Source organism: Carlito syrichta, unplaced genomic scaffold (assembly GCF_000164805.1).
Source record: "Carlito syrichta isolate Samal-C Ts95f unplaced genomic scaffold, Tarsius_syrichta-2.0.1 Scaffold135662, whole genome shotgun sequence".
Taxonomy (NCBI): domain Eukaryota; kingdom Metazoa; phylum Chordata; class Mammalia; order Primates; family Tarsiidae; genus Carlito; species Carlito syrichta.
In genome coordinates this window covers 16,191-36,039 of record NW_007079758.1, presented here as the reverse complement: position 1 = coordinate 36,039, position 19,849 = coordinate 16,191, and the positions used below count along the sequence as shown (strand labels likewise).

At 42.1% G+C, this 19,849-nt stretch overlaps 1 protein-coding gene across 1 annotated transcript in view; it reads left to right on the top strand.

Annotated features, from left to right (window-relative positions):
* DSTN (destrin, actin depolymerizing factor) overlaps positions 1 to 19,849 on the top strand; it is a 40,520-nt gene that overhangs the window by 9,120 nt on the left and 11,551 nt on the right. The gene's annotated exons all lie outside the window — the stretch shown is intronic.

Here is a 19,849-nt window from a genome sequence, read left to right as displayed (position 1 = left end):
CACCTCAGCCTCCCAAAGGCGTGGGATTACAGGCTGAGCCACCAAGCCCGGCTGAGAGGGCATTCTTAATTATGACAAAGGACAGGTTCCCATGGAGATGGATTACTTTAATTTTTCTACTTCCTATTCCCACATACCTTTTTTTATGCTGTAGAAATTGAGTTTTAAGTACTGAACTATTGGATGGTACCCCTTCTTTATATACTGCAATACAATTTAATTTGAGTCTTATAAGTGAAAATCCTTCAAGATAGATAAGGCAAGTATTGTTGAGTAATGTCTTTAAAATGATTCTGGCATACAAAAACCTATCAGTCAATGCCAGTTTTCTTCCTTTCCTAGTTTGATGTTCTTTGACGCATCCTGAACCATAGAAAGTAACTTGAAGGCCTAGCAAGTGAAAGAGCAAGAAGGAACACTGTCTTAGATGACTTACAAATATCTTCTGTGTCCCAGGCATTGTACTGTCTCATCCATCCTTGTGTCATCCCAGTAAGGTAGATGTTATTATCATTCATTGCTAATAACTACACTGGTGAGCAGTTAAAGCCTGGGCTCAGCATCTGGCCACAGGGGTTTTTGAATCTTACTGTCTGAGCGTAGGAGTGACAGAGTGACTGACTGTTTTGTGCCTCAATTTCATCATTCTTCCAAGTGGGGATGACAGTGGTACCCACCATTACAACAGTATAGGTGATGGGTGTAACTCATTCAGAGCAGTGCCTGGCACATAGTAAAGTGCTTATCAGTGTTGGCTAAAATAATCTTTACATAGTAGCAACCTCAGATCTAATTGATTTAGTGGTCTTTTTTATCATTACTTGCTATTCAAGTGGAAAAAATCAAAAATCACTTACTTAACTCCTTGGAAGGGAATTTCTACCTATCTGATCAAAAGGTAGCTATTCCTTCAAGGACCAGCTCTGGGATGACCTCCCTGACATACAGAATCACTCATTGCCTGGGCTGTCAGAGCATGCAGATCTTGCTGCTGGTATAGTTTTAAGCATATATTCTTCCCACTTGGGCATGGATGGAATCTCTACCTAACTGGATATGTCTTTAGAATAGTTCAAAGTTCTTATTAATCTTTGTATCCTGTGTTCATCTTTGCATTCTGATTACACAAGTGCATGCTTCAGTTAATGCAGAGAAAATGGGAAAAGGGTGGGAGGAGCATATCAGAACATGTTTCAGTAATTTTATTATTTATTTAAACTAATGTGATTTTACTCAGAATCATTCTATATAATCAACTTTTTAATTTGCTTTTTCAGGTGACTTGATTCTTGATGCAAAATGTCTTCCACTCTTAGTTATATTTTTCCTGAAGAATCAATGGAGAGTCAAACATAGTTCTGCACTGTCCTCAGTGTTTAGAGTAGCAATCATTTATTAACATATATTTGAGAGTTTGTTATATACTTTGTGACTATACTAAAACCCACTGAACTTACACCTTAAATGAGCAAGTTTTATGGTATATATTTTTCTTTTTTTTTTTTTTTTTTTGAGTTGGAGTCTCACTCTGTCGCCCAGACTGGAGTGCAGTGCCCACTCCCGGCCACCGCAGCCTCGACATGCTGGGCTCCGGCGATCCTTCCGCCTCAGCCTTCCGAGTAGCCAGAATTACAGGCGCGCTACCACACCCGGCTAATTTTTTTATTTTGATTTATTGTAGAGATGAGGTCTTGCCTGCCCAGGCTGGTCTCAAACCCACGGGCTCAGGCAAGCTACTCACCTCAGCCTCCCAAAGGCGCGGGATTACAGGCTGAGCCACTGAGCCCGGCTAGTTTTATGGTATATAAAATATGTCTATAAAAACTGCTTATATCTGTAAACCACTTGATGGAATCATACATGTGTAGTGATGATATTAAATCATCCCTGTGTCAAATTTATTATTGTAAGAAATGCTCTGTCATCTTGTGCATAAATCTTGGCTTGCATTCTCATTATTTCTTCAAAAGAAAATCCTAGCTATGAAACCACTGAATCAAAAAGGTGTGTATATGTATTTCTAATTTTTAAAATTTGCTGCTGGCTGTGGTGGCTCACTAGTCCACGCGCTAAGGTTACAGTATGAAAAACAACATTCTCATGGTAGTTAACATTCTAATTTTTCGAAGAGATAAAAAAGAGGGATCAAGTCAGATGGTGGTGAATGATATGAGGAAAAGAAGGTAGTCAATAGAGAGTGCTAGAAGAGTTGGTGTCTAGCTAGGGTTAGGGCAGGCCTCTTTTGAGGTGGGACGTGCCTGGCGAGAAAGAACTAGCTGTGTGAAGAACATTTAGGGCAGAAGGACCTCTGAGTAAAAAGGCCTTGAGGGGAGAATGAGCTTAACATTTGCCAGGAACAAAAAGGCTTGTGTGGCTAAAACTCAGTGACCAGGGGAAAATATGTAGGAAATGGATTGTGGGCAAGAACTAGACCAGGAAGGGCCATCAGGCCAAAAGTGAGGAATTCTAGTGAGGGATTTTATTCTAGTTGCACCAGGAATTCATTGTGTGTGTGGTTGTGAGGAGGTGTTAAGTAGTAGAGAGAGACATGCCTTATCCCTGTGGCTGATGTACAAATGGGGACAAAGACCTATGGAGAAACTGTTGCTGTGATTCAGACAACAGATGGTGGTAGTTTGGATTAAGATGTGTTGATAGTGGAGATAGTGAGAGGTGGTTAGAGTGGATTTCTGTTTTGGGGTTAGATCTGGCAGGACTTACTGGTTATTTGGATATGTAGCATAAGGAAAAGGAAGATGATCAAGGATGACTCTGGCTCCTAAGATTTAGACCTGAGCCGCTAGACTCTTGTGCCTGGTGACTTGTAAAAGAAGCTAAAATAAAGTAGTTTGGCAAAATTGAGCTTCTTAGAACTTCGAGGAATAAAAAAATTGATCCTGAAGTATTAGACATCTTTTAAATGCCTTAATTTCATAGCTGATTGTAATAGTAATGTATGTTCATTGCATGTAATATGTGTCCCGGCTCAGACATTAACATTTGGGACATTTTCCCCTAAACCATTTTACATATGTTCTCATTCTTTCAACAAATACTTACCAGGTGCCTTCTAGGAACCAGGTGCTGTTATTGGCTCTGGAGATTGAACAACATGCAGGACAGAGTCTCTGTCCCTATGGTGTATACATTCTAATGAGGGAGACAGTTAAGAAAGAAGTAAGATGATTACAGACTTTAATACCTGCTATAATAGAAATAAGGGAGCAAGACAGTGGTTAACTGGAGATTGCCGTTATGGGATTTTCTCACACAGCTGAGTTTCTCCATAAAGAACAACTTTCTCATGTCCCACTGTGACAAGAGCGTAACAAGAATGCCAGGATAACTCAGTAGGATGACTGGAGGAACGGGATCCCCGCCTCATGCTGCCTGCAGAATGGAACTCACAGCGGATCGTAGGTCTCAGTGTGAGAGTGTAAACTCCTAGAAGGAAGCAGGCATAGATCTTTGTAAGCTTGTGGTAGGCAATTTATGATGCTACTTTCCCTGGCATTTCTAGGCAGTGATGCCAAAAGCACAAGTGACAAAAGGAAAAGATAGAATTGCACTTCATTAGAATTTAAAACTTTTGCGCAACCAGCCTCGGTGGCTCAGCCTGTAATCCCGCGCCTTTGGGAGGCTGAGGTGAGTGGATTGCCTGAGCCCGCGGGTTTGAGACCCACCTGGGCAACTTGGCGAGACCTCATCTCTACAATAAGTCAGAAAAAACTAGCCGGGTGTGGTAGCGCGCACCTGTAGTTCCAGCTACTTGGAAGGCTGAGGCGGAAGGATCACTGGAGCCCAGCAGGTCGAGTCTGCGGTGGCCGGGAGCGTGCCACTGCACTCCAGTCTGGGCGACAGAGTGAGACTCCAACTCAAAAATAAATAAATAAATAAATAAAATAAAATAAAACTTTTGTGCATCAAAGAATGCCATTGAGGAAACAAAAAGTCTGTCAAATGGAAGAAAATATTTACAAATCATGTATCTGACAGGAAACACGTTTGTAGACTGTAAAGGACTTGTACAACTCAGCAGTGAAGAGCCCAGGTCTTGGAACTGAGGATATGAATAGACATTTCTCTAAAGATTTACAAATGGCCAATAAACCAGTGAAAATGCTTATAAATCAATGAGGCATTAGGAAAATGCAAACTAAAACCACAGTGATATGCTGCTTCCTACCTAGTGGGCTGGCTGTAATAAAAAGATGATTGTAACAAGTGCTGGTGAGACTGAAATTGGACTCTTATATGTTATGGTGGTAATGTAAAATGGCACAGCTGTTCTGGAAAACAATTTGACAGTTCCTCAGAAAGTAGGACTTGGGATCTACTGTATGACTCAGCAGCTTCGTTCCTGCTTACCTCCCACGCAAATTGAAAACTTGTGTGTACACAAAAGTGTGTACGCAGATGTACATAGCAGCATTACTCATAATAGCCAGAAAGTGAAAACAACTCAGTGTCTATCCATTGATGAATGGATAGATGACATGTAGTATCTTGATACAGTGGAATACTATTTGGCAATAAAAAGAAAATACTGACACATGCTACAGTATGGGTGGACCTTGAAAACATACTAAGTGCAAGAAGTCAGTCACAAAAGACTGCATGTTATATGATTGCATTGATATAAAACGTCCATAGTAAGCAGATCCACAGAGATAGAAAGTAAATTAGGCAGGAGGAGGCTGGAGGTGGGAAGAGGAGTAACTGCTGATGGGTGCTGGGTTTCTTTTTGTGGTGGTCAAAACGTACTCAAATTAGGTTGGTGTGATGGATGCACAATCTTGTGACTATACTAAAACCCTTTAAATGGGCATATAAAAGATGTCTGTGAGGGCAACCCCCTGGGGTCTCCTCCTGCCCTGGGAGCTTTTCTATCCTCTCAATAAATCCTGCTTTCTCAAAAAAAAAAAAAAAGTCTGTACAAACTACTTATATCTATATACTACTTGGTGGAATCATGCACGTGTAGTGATGATATTAAATCCCTGTCTTAAATTTATTATTGTAAGAAGTGCCCTGTCATCTTGTGCATAAATCTTGGCCTGTATTTGCATTATTTCTTCAAAAGAGAGTCCTAGGTATGAAATCACTGAATCAGAAAGCTGTGTATATGTATTTCTAATTTAAAAAATATACTGCCGGGCGTGGTGGCTCGTGCCTATAATTCCAGCACTTTGAGAGGCATAGGTGAGAGGATTCTCTGAGCATTCAAGACCAGCCTGGCAACTTGGTTATATCTCATCTCTACAATAAATCAAAAACTTAGCTGAGTGTGGTGGTGCACAACTGTAGTCCCAGCTACTTGGAAGGCCGAGGTGGAAGGATCACTTGAGTCCAGCAGGTTGAGGCTGTGGTGGCTGTTATCATGCCACTGCACTCCAGCCTGGGTGACAGAGTGAGAGTTCACTCAAAAAAAAAAAGCTCATCAGAGAAACCTACAAAGTACAGAATATTAGAGAGGAAATAAATAAAAATTAGTTATATTCCCACTATAAGAGATAAAATTGTAGAATCTTTTTTCTTTATGCTGTTTTACATCATTTGAGATTATACAGTATATATTGCTTTATATTCACCTTTATTCACTTAAAGTCATAAATATTTCCTCCATGTCACTAAAAACTGCATAAACATGATTTTAACAGCTGCATCAGAAACTCCTGTGCATACACTGTAATTTACTTTGCAATTTTCCCATTTTTATTTATTTGAACTGTCTGGTTTTTAGTATTCTGTAGATTATTTCCCCAGAATAAATTCCTAAAAGTGGGATTACTGGGTTAAAGAGTCAGAGGTTGTAGATTATTTAAGGCTGTTGATATAAATGACCAAATTGCTTTCTGAAAGTTATTAATGGGTAATAAATAGGGTTGCCTATGGTGGAAGATGAATCTAGAAGAGTACGTTGGTTCAGACAATAAAGGGATTTTCATGCTCTGTTAATGAATATAGACTTGATTTTGAAGGTAATTGGAAGTTGCTAAAGAGCTCTCATTTTGGGAGTGGTATGAGCTCTTGGGAGTAGATGAGAGAGAATAGATTTGGAACTCACATGGAAGGAGGGAGGGGTGGGGCTTAGAAAACAGGGCATTGCCAGGAAACAATAGACTAGTTAACTAGCAATATCAAATCTGTTTCATGTTCACTGACATGCTAGCTAACCATCCAGAGAGAATTAAGACAGATTGTAAACCAAGGAGAAAACTTTCACATGCAGCTTATTGTTTGGTTAGCATACTCTTTTTCGAAGAGGAGTAGAATATTTTTATTATTCTATAATATTCCTGATCTTGAAATAAGGATTAGATGAAGATTTTTTTTTCCCATTCAGCCTAATTTACATAAAATGAATTTTACCCTTCTTAGTGTAAGTTCTGCAAGCTTGGGCGTATGTGAACCACCACAATCAAAATATAGAATAGGCACCTGGGCGTGGTGGCACATGCCTGTAATCCCAGCACTTTGGAAGGCAGAGGTAAGAGGATTGTCTGAGCCCAGGGATTCAAGACCAGCCTAGGCACCATGTTGAGATCTCATCTCTACAATAAATCAAAAAATTAGCCAGGTGTGATGGTGCACTCCTGTAGTTCCAGTTACCTGGAAGGCCAAGGCAGAAGGATCATCTGAGCCCAGCAGGTTGAAGCTGCAGTGGCCATGAGTGTGCCACTGCACTCCAGCCTGGAGGACAGAGTGAGACTCCAACTGAAAAAATAAATAAATAAATAAACAAAAAAAAAAAAAAAAAATATATATATATATATATACACACACACACGTATATATATGTATGTATACATACACACACATATATAGAATAGTTTCTTCACTACAGAAATTCTCCCTGTTAATCTCTCCTCCCGTCCCCAGCAGCCACTGGACTGTTTCTGTCCCTATAGTTTTCTCCTTGCAATAATGCCATAAAAATGGAATCATACAAGTCATATGCTTTGAGTCTGGCTGCTTTTCACTTAGCACGAGGCCTTTGTGTATTGGCAGTTTGTTCCTTTTTATCCTTGATTTTATTCCATCCCTCACTGGAGGATATATTTGAATTTTTTTTTGTCTTAGTGAAGTTCGAGGCGGAATATTGTAAGGAGTTTTTTTTTTTCTTTTTCTCATGTTGCTAAGTTCTTGAAACAGTAATTTTCTCTACCTTGTATAAACTAAGTAACTTTTGTTGATGAAGTGAATGTTGTTAGCAGCTTTGCAGTTCTGGGTAGATGGAGAAGTGTGTGTGTGTGTGTGTGTGTGTGTGTGTGTTGGGCAGAGGGGATTGATAAAGATACTAAGAGTTATTCTTGCTCTTTTTTTTTTGAGTTGGAGTCTCACTACTGGAGTGCAGTGGCCGCTCCCCGCCACCGCAGCCTTGACCTGCTGGGCTCCAGTGATCTTTCCGCCTCAACCTTCCAAGTAGCTGGAACTACAGGTGCGCGCTACCACGCCTGGCTAATTTTTTTGATTCATTATAGAGATGAGGTCTGGCCAAGTTGCCCAGGCGGGTCTCAAACCCACAGGCTCAGGCAATCCACTCACCTCAGCCTCCCAAGGCGTGGGATTACAGGCTGAGCCACTGAGCCTGGCTTATTCTTGCTCTTAAGGAGCACAGTCTACTGAAGGGGGTTAATCAACAGACAGTCATAGTACTAGATAATACTAGTTATGTTCTGTGTTAATATATGCAAGGATCCTGTAACTTAGGTTAGAGGTGTGATTGGGGGCACAGTGAGAGCTGCCTTCCCAGAGGAGGTGATGTTGGAACTGAACCTGAAGGACTTGCGTAACCAAGTAAAGAGAAGGAAGGTAAAGCATCACAAGAGAACATGGTGCAGGAGGTCTGAGAGTTACATTCGTGAACTTGCCACTGTGCACTTATGTTGGCAACACTGTGCAAGCAACTTAATAAGATCTCATAACCTTGGTATATCAGTGTCTCACAGATGTGTTTGTGTCAACATATGGTGGTATTTTACTGAGTGGTGTTAACTATTGTTGCATGTTTTTGTGTCCTGTCATGAGAATTGTCAGAGCTTGAATTAGGCAGTGAACAAATATTAAATTTCTTGTTAAATTTGGCAAGAGTGAAAGTGAAATCAGGGACATGTGATTCCAAGTTTATGGGGATAATACCATGCAGAAAACAGCAGTGTACAAATGGATTAAACATTTTTCTGGGGGGAGAGAAAGTGTCATTGATGAAGAGAGGTCAGGACAGCCAGTAACGAGCAGAACTGATGAAAACATTGCAAAAATTCATTGAGTTGTATGTCAAAATCGTTGGCTGACTGTGAAAAGCATAGCTGACCAAATAAACATTGGTAGAGAAACAATTAGGAAAATCTTAATGGAAAATCTTGGCATAAGAAAGGTGTGTGCAAAATGTCCTGAAGGAGCTCTTGCATCATGACAATGCACCAGCTCACACAGCACTGTCTGTGAGGGAGTTTTTGGCCAGTAAGCAAATAACTATTGGAACACCCTCCCTACTTGTCTGATCTGGCCCCCAATGACTCTTTCCTTACATGAAGATAAAGAGAATATTGAAGGCATTTTGATGATATTCAGAATGTCAAGGGTAATACAACAACAGCTCCAATGGCCATTCCAGAGAAAAGAGTTCCAAAACTGCTTTGATGGTGGACTAGGGGCTGTCGTCAGTGCATAGCCTCCCAAGGGGAGTACTTCAAAGGTGACTGTAGTGATGATATTCAGCAATGAGGGATGTAGTACTTTTTCTAGGTCAAATTCATGAACTTAATTGTCAGACCTCATATTCAGGGAATCACAAAACATGTACATGCCTGGAGTTACTGAGTATGTACCAGGGAGAAGTGGGAAAGGAGGCTGGAGATGCAGGCCATGAAGGGCTGGACACGGGATGCAGAGGGGCCTGGGTTTTATCCTTAGGGAAATTAGAAATCATTGAAAGAAAGCAGTAATGGCATAGGAATGTTTGCCTATCATCCCGAGTTGCTTCTACCCCTCCCACTTTTGGGGGGAGGTGGTTAGGCAGGGGAGAAGTGAGGAGTGTTCTTTTCTCTAGCGGACTTATAAAACCTCTTACTGTTCCTGCCCTTCCTTTCTGGCTTCTACCTCTCAGTTGGGGTTGGAAGCCTGTTAACAAACCTTGTTAGGATTGTCTCTAAAATAAGATTGCATACAATTGGGGTGAGGTGGATTATTTTTAGCAACTGGGCTTTACTGTTTCCAATCTACTTTGGCTGTTGAGGTGAAGTTTTCTTTTTTCCTTTCAGTGAGGATGAGGAGTTGGTTCATAGGGTTTAGGTTATGGAATGAATTTTTTTTCCCATTAAGTAAGAGTTAATCATGAAAGTGTCTTGGTGGCACTCTCTAAACGGTATATGTCTCTTTGGTCTGCATAGACTGTCATTCTCTCTCTTTTTTGGGGAGTTGGAGTCTCTGTTGCCTAGACTGAAGTGCAGTGGCACTCTCACACCCACCCCTTCATCAACCTGCTGGTAATCCTTCCGCCTCAGCCTTCCAGGTAGCTGGAACTACAGGTGCATGCTACCACGCCTGGCTAATTTTTGATTTTTTGTAGAGAAGAGGGCTCGCCGAGTTGCCCAGACTGGTCTCGAACCCGCGGACTCAGACAATCCACTTGCCTTGGCCTCCCAAAGTGCTGGGATTACAGGCTGAGCCACCAAGCCTGGCAGGCTGTCATTCTTAAGGACTTATCTGCACTTGGTTTTAAGGTGAATGAGGATTTCAATAGTTGGAAATTGGTTGTAAACTTAACACTATTCACCTTGTGTTTTAGGGAATGAACCAGTGTATTAAGGCAGAGTTAACTTGGAACATTTTCCGGATCACTGATAGCTTATTGGTGACTGTGCAGAATGGAGAACAGGTTCCTGCTGGGCGATGCAGTCTCAGGAGACTAGCAGATGGCACTCCTCCAAATAGTTGCCACTCTGCAGTTGGACGAGGGGGGATCCCCAAATCCCAGAATTATCTATAAAAAATGGTGCATTTATTCTTACACATTTAAACTTCAGTCACCTTCATAGTGTTGTTCATCTGATGCAATATACTTATCGAGATGCTTTTTTCCACTGCTCAAAACAGTTTTAAACTCGTTCATTTTGATGCCTTTTAGTGCTTCTGCTGTTTTTTTTGTTTCACCTCTTCCTCATTGGCAAAACATTTCCCTTTAAGAAATTTTTTCATTTGGGGAAACAAAAAAAGTCACTTGGGGTGAGATCAAGTGAATCGGGAGGGTGGGCACAGGGAGGGGTCATGCTGGTTTTGGTCAAAAACTGCTGAACACTCAGCACTGTGTGGGCGGGTGTGTTGTCAAGGTAGAAGAAGCAGTCACCTGTTTGCCACACACAAAAAATCACTAAAGCGGAACACAGCTACTCACAACAACACTAGCTGGTATGCTGATGCCATTGGGTTCCTAGAATACTTACCTAGTGGGGGAAGCCTGTACTACAAGGAGCCCATCCTCCAAAAGATAATTCCGGTTTGTTTGGATTCCCCCCTCTTATAGCTTGGCTATTGAAATATGAACTTGAATTCGGTTTTGTTCCTTTGGCCAGGTACCCTTAAACAAGGCATAATCTTGAAGACTGCATGCAGCAACTCTGCACACTCTGAACTTGTCAAGAGACTGAGAATTTTCTGTGTGCTTGCTTGACTGATGTGGGCACACCTTGTTTTACTGCACTTGGCTTTATTGAACGTCTTTAACAAATTGAAGGTTGTGGCAACCCTGCACTGAGCAAGTCTATTTGCACCATTTTTCCAACAGCATGTGCTCACTTCATGTCTCTGTGTCAACACTTTTTAGCAATAAAATACTTTTAAATTAAAGTATGTACATTTCTTTTTTTTTTTGAGTTGGAGTCTCACTCTGTCACCCAGACTGGAGTGCAGCGGCCGCTCCTGGCCACCGCAGCCTCGACCTGCTGGGCTCCAGCAATCCTTCCGCCTCAGCCTTCCAAATAGCAGGAACTACAGGCACGTGCTACCACACCCTGCTGATTTTTTATTTTTATTGTAGAGATGAGGTCTTGCCAAGTTGTCTAGGCGGATCTCAAACCCACGGGCTCAGGCAGTTCACTCACCTCAGCCTCCCAAGGCGCGGGATTACAGGCTGAGCCACCGAGCCCGGCTGTACATTTCTTAATGTGATGCTTTCGCACCCTTAACAGACTACAGCGTCGTGTAAGCATGACTTTTTTTTTTTTTTTTTGAGTTGGAGTCTCACTCTGTCACCTAGTGCAGTGGAGTGCAGTTGCTGCTCCCGGCTACTGCAGCCTCGACCTGCTGGGCTCCGGCGATCCTTCTGCCTCAGCCTTCAAAGTAGCTGGAACTGCAGGCGCGTGTGTACCATGCCCAGCTGATTTTTGATTTATTGTAGAGATGAGGTCTCGCCAAGTTGCCCAGGCATGTCTCGAACCTGCAGCCTCAGGCAATTCACTCACCTCAGCCTCCCAAAGCGCGGGATTACAGGCTGAGCCACCGAGCCCAGCTAGCATAACTTCTATATGCACTGGGAAACCAAAAAATATGTGTGACTTGCTTTGTTGTGGTGGTCTGAAATGGAACCCACAGTATCTCTGAGGTGTGCCTGTATATACTGGAAAGGGACAGATTTTAGAACAGAACCTACTGGCTCACCTCATAGGCTCCAATTTTTATCACTGTGTGTTTCGTTTTATGGCTGCAAATGGCTGTGCCATAATGGTAGCAGGTAATGCAGTGGACTCTCATGGTGTTAAGGGGACTGTTAACTCTTTTTACTGTTGCATGTCTTTGCTGTTTAACCACTTAACAGTCATGGGAAGAAGGAAGAGATAACATTGTCAGGTTTGATTTTAATTAACAGTTCTGATCATCAGAGAACAAATAGAAATTACTGTTTCAAATATCAATTTTAAGCTGTCTGGATGTCTTTATCTATAGCATTCCCTTAGCCAAAGGTTCTATAAAAATTGGCTGCATTAGTGGAAGAACCAGTAAGTAGAAAGAGTCAAAGACACTCTAACCAGATTTTCTATTATAGCCGGGCTTGGTGGCTCGGCCTGTAATCCTGTGCCTTGGGAGGCTGAGGTGAGTGAATTGCCTGAGCCCGTGGGTTCGAGACCCGCCTGGGCAACTTGGTGAGACCTCATCTCTACAATAAATAAAAAAACTAGCTGGGTGTGGTGCGCATGCCTGTAGTTCCAGCTACTTGGAAAGCTGAGGTGGAAGGATCGCCGGAGCCCAGCAGGTCGAGGCTGCAGTGGCCGGGGTCAGCCACTGCACTCCAGTCTGGGCGACAGAGTGAGACTCCAACTCAAAAAAAAAAAAAAAAAAAAAATTACAAGAGTCTTTGCTATCTGAATGGTAAGCCTCACATGTGTTGGCTTATCAATCCTCTTAAGTTAGCAGGATCATAATTCACATTTTACAGTTGATGAAACTGAGGCTTAGAGAAGTTAGCTAACTTGCTCAAATTACAGGATTTTAATAAGTCGATTCAAACCTGTGGTCTGCTTTCTCCTCTGGTTAAAAAGTTCTTCTAAGGTTGAATGTTCCAAATTCTGTTAATAAGAAGAGGAATACAGCTAGCTAAAAAATTCATATCTGACTTTCTCAGTATATTTTAAAAACATATTCCCAGTTAACTGTAATATTCATGTGAAATAACCCTATGTGTTACATATAAAATGAAGCCTTGTTGTTACCATATAGACCTTGTATTTTAAATTCCTTATGTTAGTTCTTCCCCAATAGCTAGTTTTTGTTTCCCAAGGAATAAAAAAAAACTCGTTACACCATCTGTAAAAATTAGTCTTTACTTAAAGTCAAATCCTCTTGTATGAAGCTTTATGACCATTCTTCACTTTAATTTTGGTTGTTTGACTCTCATATTAACACTCAGAATATATACTTTTTTTTGAGTAGCGATCTCACTCTGTCACCCAGGGTGGAGTGCAGTGGCAAGATCATGGGCTCATTGCAGCCTCAAACTCCTGGGCTCAAGTGATCCTCATGCCTCAGCCTCCTGAGTAGCTGAGACTACAGGCATGTGCCACCATGCCTGATTGATTTTTTTAACTTTTTTGTAGAGATGAGGTCTCACTATGTTGCTTAGGCTGGTCTCAAACTCCTGGGCTCAAGCAGTCCTCTTGTCTTGGCCTCCCAAACTGCTGGGATTACATGCTTGAGCCACTATGCCTGGCCAGAATATATACTTTAAAAAAGTAATAATTTATTTGAATTTGCCCCCAAGAATTCTTCCTTACCACCAGATATAGTTACCCATAATTAGGATAGTAAACTAGAATTGAAATCCTTCCCCCTGGGGGCATTATTCTGTCATTGCATAGTATAATAACTGAGGTTTCTGATGACACAAGTCATCTAGCTAAATAATACATTGCTTTTTAAGGCAGAAAACTGTCATACATTTTGTTTGTTTATCCCATACTGTTTTAGTATTACGAGAGTTAATTGTATGTGTTATTTTATGCTGAATTAAAATAAAATTAAAAATTAAGTTTAAAATTTAAAAATTAAAGCAAAAATAAACTTAAAATTTAATTCCTCAGTTGTATTAGCTACACGTCAAGTGCTCAGTAACCAGGGGCGGTAGTGGCTACCATATTAGTACAGAAAAGGAACATTTCATCACAGAAAATATCACAGAAAGTTCTATCAGACAGCACATTCTCTAGAACAGTGTGGGACTAAGGATTTACTAATTCATGACCAGGTTTCATGGTGGTGATGGTGGGAAGTGTCTTAGCATTCATTCATGTTTTCAGCGTGATGACCAAGCCAGAAAGAACCACTGTTTACCCACTCCGGAGAATATACTTCAGAATTCCAGGGGGAAGGAGAGGGCTGCAGGGTGGAGGTCAGAAGGGAATCCAAGCATCTATGTGCTTCTCAGAGAAATTTCACTCCTTCCTCATTTGGACTTCCATATTTTTTCTGTTCTCCTTGTTATCTTTTCCTTGTAATCCCCTCTGTATATGCTCTGTGGCGTTTGGTAGTAAGATGAGTTAGATGTATGTATAGGACCCCCATCTTAATGCTGACCCTGTGAGCCCTTGATGCTTTGGGTAGAAATGTGCCTGGATCACTCATATGTGGACCCTGAACATTTACCCTAATACTATAAGAAAGGAGTTGGCAGGGGTGGGACACTCTGGGGGGTAGGGGTACATAGAACATCAGTAAGGGTACCTGATCTCAAACCAGGCGAAGTGGGACCAAAAGGAAGGCCCAAACTTTGCCTGTACGATGGCCACTTGTATACCTGGTCCTGAATTGTACCCCACATCTTTACAATAAATAAATAAACAAACAAACAAAACAAAAAAGAAATGAGCCCGAAGAACTTCCCACTCTCTTTTTCTCTCAGCATTATTGCTCAGAGGCATTAGTTGTAGGAGCCAAAAACCCAGGCATTTTGTTGTCAGTGATTCCATTGCTGTTGGCCCTTGTGCAAGACATGGTGTCAATAAAGGCGAGTTGCAAACCCAACTTTTAATTCCCAAGTCCTTGGAGAAGTTGATAGAAGTAGGAGGGCTGGGAAAGATGCTCATGCCTGTGTTCTACCTGTTGTTTGAGAAACTGTGATTGTATTTGCTGCAGTGCAACATCCTGCTTTCTTACATTTCAGACTTCAGCTTAGCAAAGTAATTTTTTTAAAGTTACTTATTTTCTGAGTGTCAAAATCACTTTCATTCTGTTTTCTCTGGTAAGAATTGGGTAAAGTGTAGTTGGCATTAATTATGGGGCCAAGGTCAGGTGTCCAACTCTGAGTCATGCAGAAATAGACCACTGTTTCTAATATTTTGGTTTAGGATGGATAAAGTCATCACTGCATTTAGTTTTTGGACTGGTTCAGTTTTTTATGAAAATCAAATTAGAAATCCTTGATGCTCAAGTTTCAAATATTACTACCCTTATGCTAGAATTGAAAGAATTGTTTTGAGTTGTGTTCTGTTATTTACAACTTAAAATACCCAGTATTCTCTATTCTCCCTGTGTGTGTGGGTGGTAGCATTTCTAAAGATGGCTCACCCTGAGTGAGTCTTGATAGAAAGACAGGGGGCCTCAGGTGATTCAATTTTATTTCCAAGTCAGCCTTTTATGAAAGCTCTGCTAGAGGCGACTCAGGCCTGAGATCCATTATGCTCCATGAACAAGTTAAGAGCTGGAGTCATGTGAGAAGACGCAGTGCAGTGTTTCTTCAGCAGCCATTGCTTTGACGTGGGGGTGGAGCTCCAGGAGCCCCTGTTTCTCCCAGTGGTCACTGGGCAGAATGCAGAGAGCCTGAGCTTGTGGGCAACACGTCTTTTTAAGGTAATCACAGAGCACTTGTTATGGCAGCAGTCTATTTTTGTTCTCAAGATTTCCTTCCCAGTTGTACTGCAGATGTTGATGCTGTGTGTTCAGAGTATCCTTTAATGGTCTTTATTGTTAGAATTGTGCATTGGAGTATCAGTAACTCTCAAAAAATAAATTTAAAGTAAAAACTGAATTTGATTTTAAAAATAAACCTTAAATTTCTTGGCAGCTAAGCAGTTAATGTCTTAGTAATGTAACATTTTAGAGAAATACCAAAAAAAGGGACTGGTGGGAGAGGATCTTTCCTATTAGGTGAAAAGATGCACAGTGTGAAGATAAGGAACACATGATTCTGCATGTTGGCGTCACAACTGTTTTTGTTTTGTTTTAAGATTCACCATGATGTTGCTTTATGATAACAAATTCACCAAAATTAATATACAAATATTCTTAACCATTATCTGGATAACTTATATTTTAATATAATTGACTTCTTTGTTAACCTATATTTTTAATTTTATTTCAAAACCTATTTTGAGAAAAGGCCCCTAGGCTTTGTCAGCAATCCATGGTACACACAAAAAATGCTTTGACTTTGGGCCTGCTCGTGTCTGTAAAATAAAGTACTCTTATCACTACTGCTTCGTTATAAAAATTATACTATAGGCAAAGAGGTAAATGTAGCAATGAGCTAGTAAGATTACATTATATGTCATGAAATTTTAGAACTCTAGATTCCACCCTAGGTATTCTAAGTCAGAATCTGAAACCTGCAGGTGATGAGCTGTGCACATGGAAGTCTGATGATAACCGAATTTAGTGCACTCACCTAATTACGGTTGAATGACTTGCCCAAGGTGACACTTAGCAGAGGAGTGTGGAAGGACTGTTGCTCTCATGATTTTGGCACTTTAAGATAGCTCTTCTTGCTCTCCAAGATGTTAATAGACTGCAGCTACTTAAGGATTGTTTTATCTTCTCTCCATCCACTAATCTTGGTCCCAGATTTCCAGCTCGTCCACTAGAGTCTGAGGCCACCAGAGCTGCCAGCTTGTGGAGTGCAGACATGCTGGCACCAGGAGAGCGGAGTGGAAGGATGGGAGGAACCATGGGCAGAGTTCCTCCCATTCCTGCTTTCTCGGTCTGCCATGATGGTGTTAGTAAAGATCATTACCAAGAATCTGGGGACCAGTTGTTTAATTGCCATTTCTTCCATGTCAGTGCTGTTTCAAGTATGTACTAAGTAACCAAGGTATAACACATTTAAGTATATCCATTGACTGACAGACATTTTACCTTGTTTATTTTCACAGGCAGAATTTAGTCTTACATTTTACTATTCCTGAAGAACCATGCTATTCTAATATCAAGGTTCTAAAGCCACCACAACGGAAAGATTAGGGGAGCAATCACTTATCAATATGTTGGTCACCAAACCAGCTCCTTTCTTCCCACCTTCCCTTCCTAGTCCAGTGATTGTCAAGTGCAATTGATTTTTCCTCTGCAGTGTTAGCACTCATCCCCTCCTCCTCAGCACTGCTGCCACTGCTTGGTGAAGCCTGATCACCTATTGCCTGGCTTGTGAATTCGCCTCTTACCTGGGCTCTCTGCCATAGTTCTCTTCCTGTTCTTGTTCTCTTATGCCTGGCTTCATGTATTTTCCAGATGCACACTCTGTTTCATCTTTTTTGTGTTATTTATTTATTTATTTTAAATCTAGACCAGACTCTGTGCCCTGTTCTCTTCCTTTTAAAAATAGCCAATGTCTCCAGACTCCTGAGCCATCTAAACCCGGTCCAAGTCTCCTGTTTTCCTTCTCCTTTTCCTCCTCTCATGTTGTACATGCTGGGCTCTCTTTGTCAGGGCTGTCTCTCCATCCTTTCATCCCCTGTTTTGGAGTGCTTCATGTCAGCTTCCCTGCTGCCTCTTGATGCCCTCCCTGACCACTTGCCCTTCGGTGTCCCTGCACCTCCAGTCTAAGCAGTACCCTCTTTAGAGTCCCTTCCTCTGGACAGGGAGTGTTTGCTTGGTATTAAAGGTCTTTTTTTTTTTTTTTTAAGTTTTTAAAATTCTTCTTTTTTTTTTTTTTGAGTTGGTGTCTCACTGTGTTGCCTGGGCTAGAGTGCCATGGCATGCTCACAGCCACCCCAGCCTCGACCTGCTGGGCTCAGCAATTCTTCCATCTCAGCCTTCCAAGTAGCCGGAACTACAGGTGTGTGCCACCACACCCGGCTAATTTTTTATTGTTTATAGAGACGAGATCTCACCAAGTTGCCCAGGCTGGTTTCAAACCCTTGGACTTAGGCAATCCACTCGCCGCAGCCTCCCAGAGTGCTGGGATTATAGGCTGAGCCACCGAGCCTGGCCGGTATTAAAGTTCTATATATGCTAGTTTTATCTTTTCCACTGCCAAACTTATGAATCATCTGACTCATCTTTGATTTTTTTTCAGGGGAACACAATAATGGGAAAACAGACACAGTTTATCTTAAGGAACTTATAGTCCTTTAGGAACTTATAGCCTATTTAGGAAGACAGAGTTAATTAAACAATGTTAAAGGTAGAGCATTGAAACTAGGAGTGCTGTGGGGTAGAGGTACATGATCTCGTGGGAACATGGGATAGTAGTTTTGACCCAGAAGATATTTCTGCAAGGTGAGAATGGACCTGAGACCTGAAGAGTGAATTAGCCCAGGAATAGTGGGGAAGTGCCCCCCAGGCAGAGTGGGCACGAGGATCAGGGCCCTGAAGGGCAAGGGAGCGTGGCCAGCACATGACTGAGGCCAGGTAGTGAGGTGGCAGGGCGTGTGCTATACGGTGGGGCTGGAGGCGTGTGTGGTGGGGGGACGAGCATGCATATTAGAGTGTTGCCATTTATCCTCAGATCAGTGGAAAACCATTTCAGTGGCTTTTTTTTCTTTTAATTTTTTTCTTTTAAAGATGTGGGGTACATTTCAGGGTTAGGCATACAAATGTTCATTATGCAGGTACCCTTGCTGATGAGGTAAGTGTGGTGACTAGACTCATGTTTTAGATCTCTGGCTGTGATGAAGGGATGACTTGGAGGGTGGAGTAGATTGGCGGGGTGTGTGGGCAGTGTCATTGTATTAGAACAACCACAATAACACATTACATCCCAGCTCTCAGTGGCTCGACACACTGAAGATTTGCCTCTGGCATGTGAGCTCCAGCATGGTGAGGTGTCCTCTTCCATCCTGAAGCATGGCCCCAAGGTTACTTGGCAGAAGACAGAACTTAAAATCACTTTTGTTTTTTAGGTTAATTTAATTTTTTTATACTTTAAGGACCATTTTATTGAGGCGTGATTCACATTAAAAAACTGCACATATTTAAGATATTGTAAGGTCACTCTTGGGGCCAGGCCTGGTGGCTCATTCTATAATCCAAGCACTTTGGGAAGCCTAGGTGAGTGGATTGCCTGAGTCCGCAGGTTCGAGACTCACCTGGGCAACTTGGCAAGACCTCGTCTCTACAATAAATCAAAAATTAGCCAGGTGCGGTAGCGTGCACCTGTAGTTCCAGCTACTTGGAAGGCTGAGGCAGAAGGATTGCTGGAGCCCAGCAGGTTGAGGCTGTGGTGGCCACTGCACTCTAGTCTGGGCGATGGAATGAGACTCCAACTCAAAAAAAGAAAAAGAAGAAAGGTCACTTTTAAAAAGCCAGGGCTGGGAATGGCTGACATCACGGGCTCCTTCGCTGTGCAGAACTGTCATAGCCCAGCTGAACTGCAGGAAAGGCTCAGTGCAGGGATGCAGGCTTCTGTGTGTTCCAGAAGAAAAAGCAGTATGGTATACACGTATCCTAGTCTCCCTCCTTTCCACTTGGGAGGGTACTGTGGCAGTCCAGGTAGGAGGTGGTGGGGAACTTGGACTGGGAGGATGAATGAGGATCCTGGAGAAAGATGAAAATCGAGAAAACTGAGAGAGGCAATGGGAAAGAAGTTGTTAGGAGTGTCTCTTGGCTTTGGGGCTAATGTGACTAGAAGAATGGTGAGAGAGGTACAGAGAAAGGAAGACTGCTGAGATAAGGATCCTCATGTTCTCGGTTTTGGACATGCTGAGCCTCATATACCTTGGAGATACTGCCCAGAAAGGGTCAGTGGGATGCTAGGTAGAAAGGCTGGGGGGAAGGCAAAGTCATTGGGCCCACGTGGTTGGGAGCTTGCGCTCAGACAAAGCTCTTCGGGAGACGGCTGCATCCTTCCTTTCCACCTACACTGTTGGTAGCGTCTACCTTTGCCACGTTGCCCTGCCACCAGGGCAGCCAAGGTCCCAAGGACCCTTTATCTTGTCCCTAAGCGGCTCCCTTTGGAGTGCCCTGAAATAGCTATTCCACATCTACCTGGTATACCCTCAAACTCCTGCTTCTCCTGACTTGCCCTGCACAGAGAACACGGAGCCTTTTAGGCACTGTTGTGTGCAGTATATCCTTTCCCTGCCATACTGTCATCTTCCTCTAACCCCTTTTTAAAGGAAAAAAAGTCTGTCTGTTTCTTAGATTC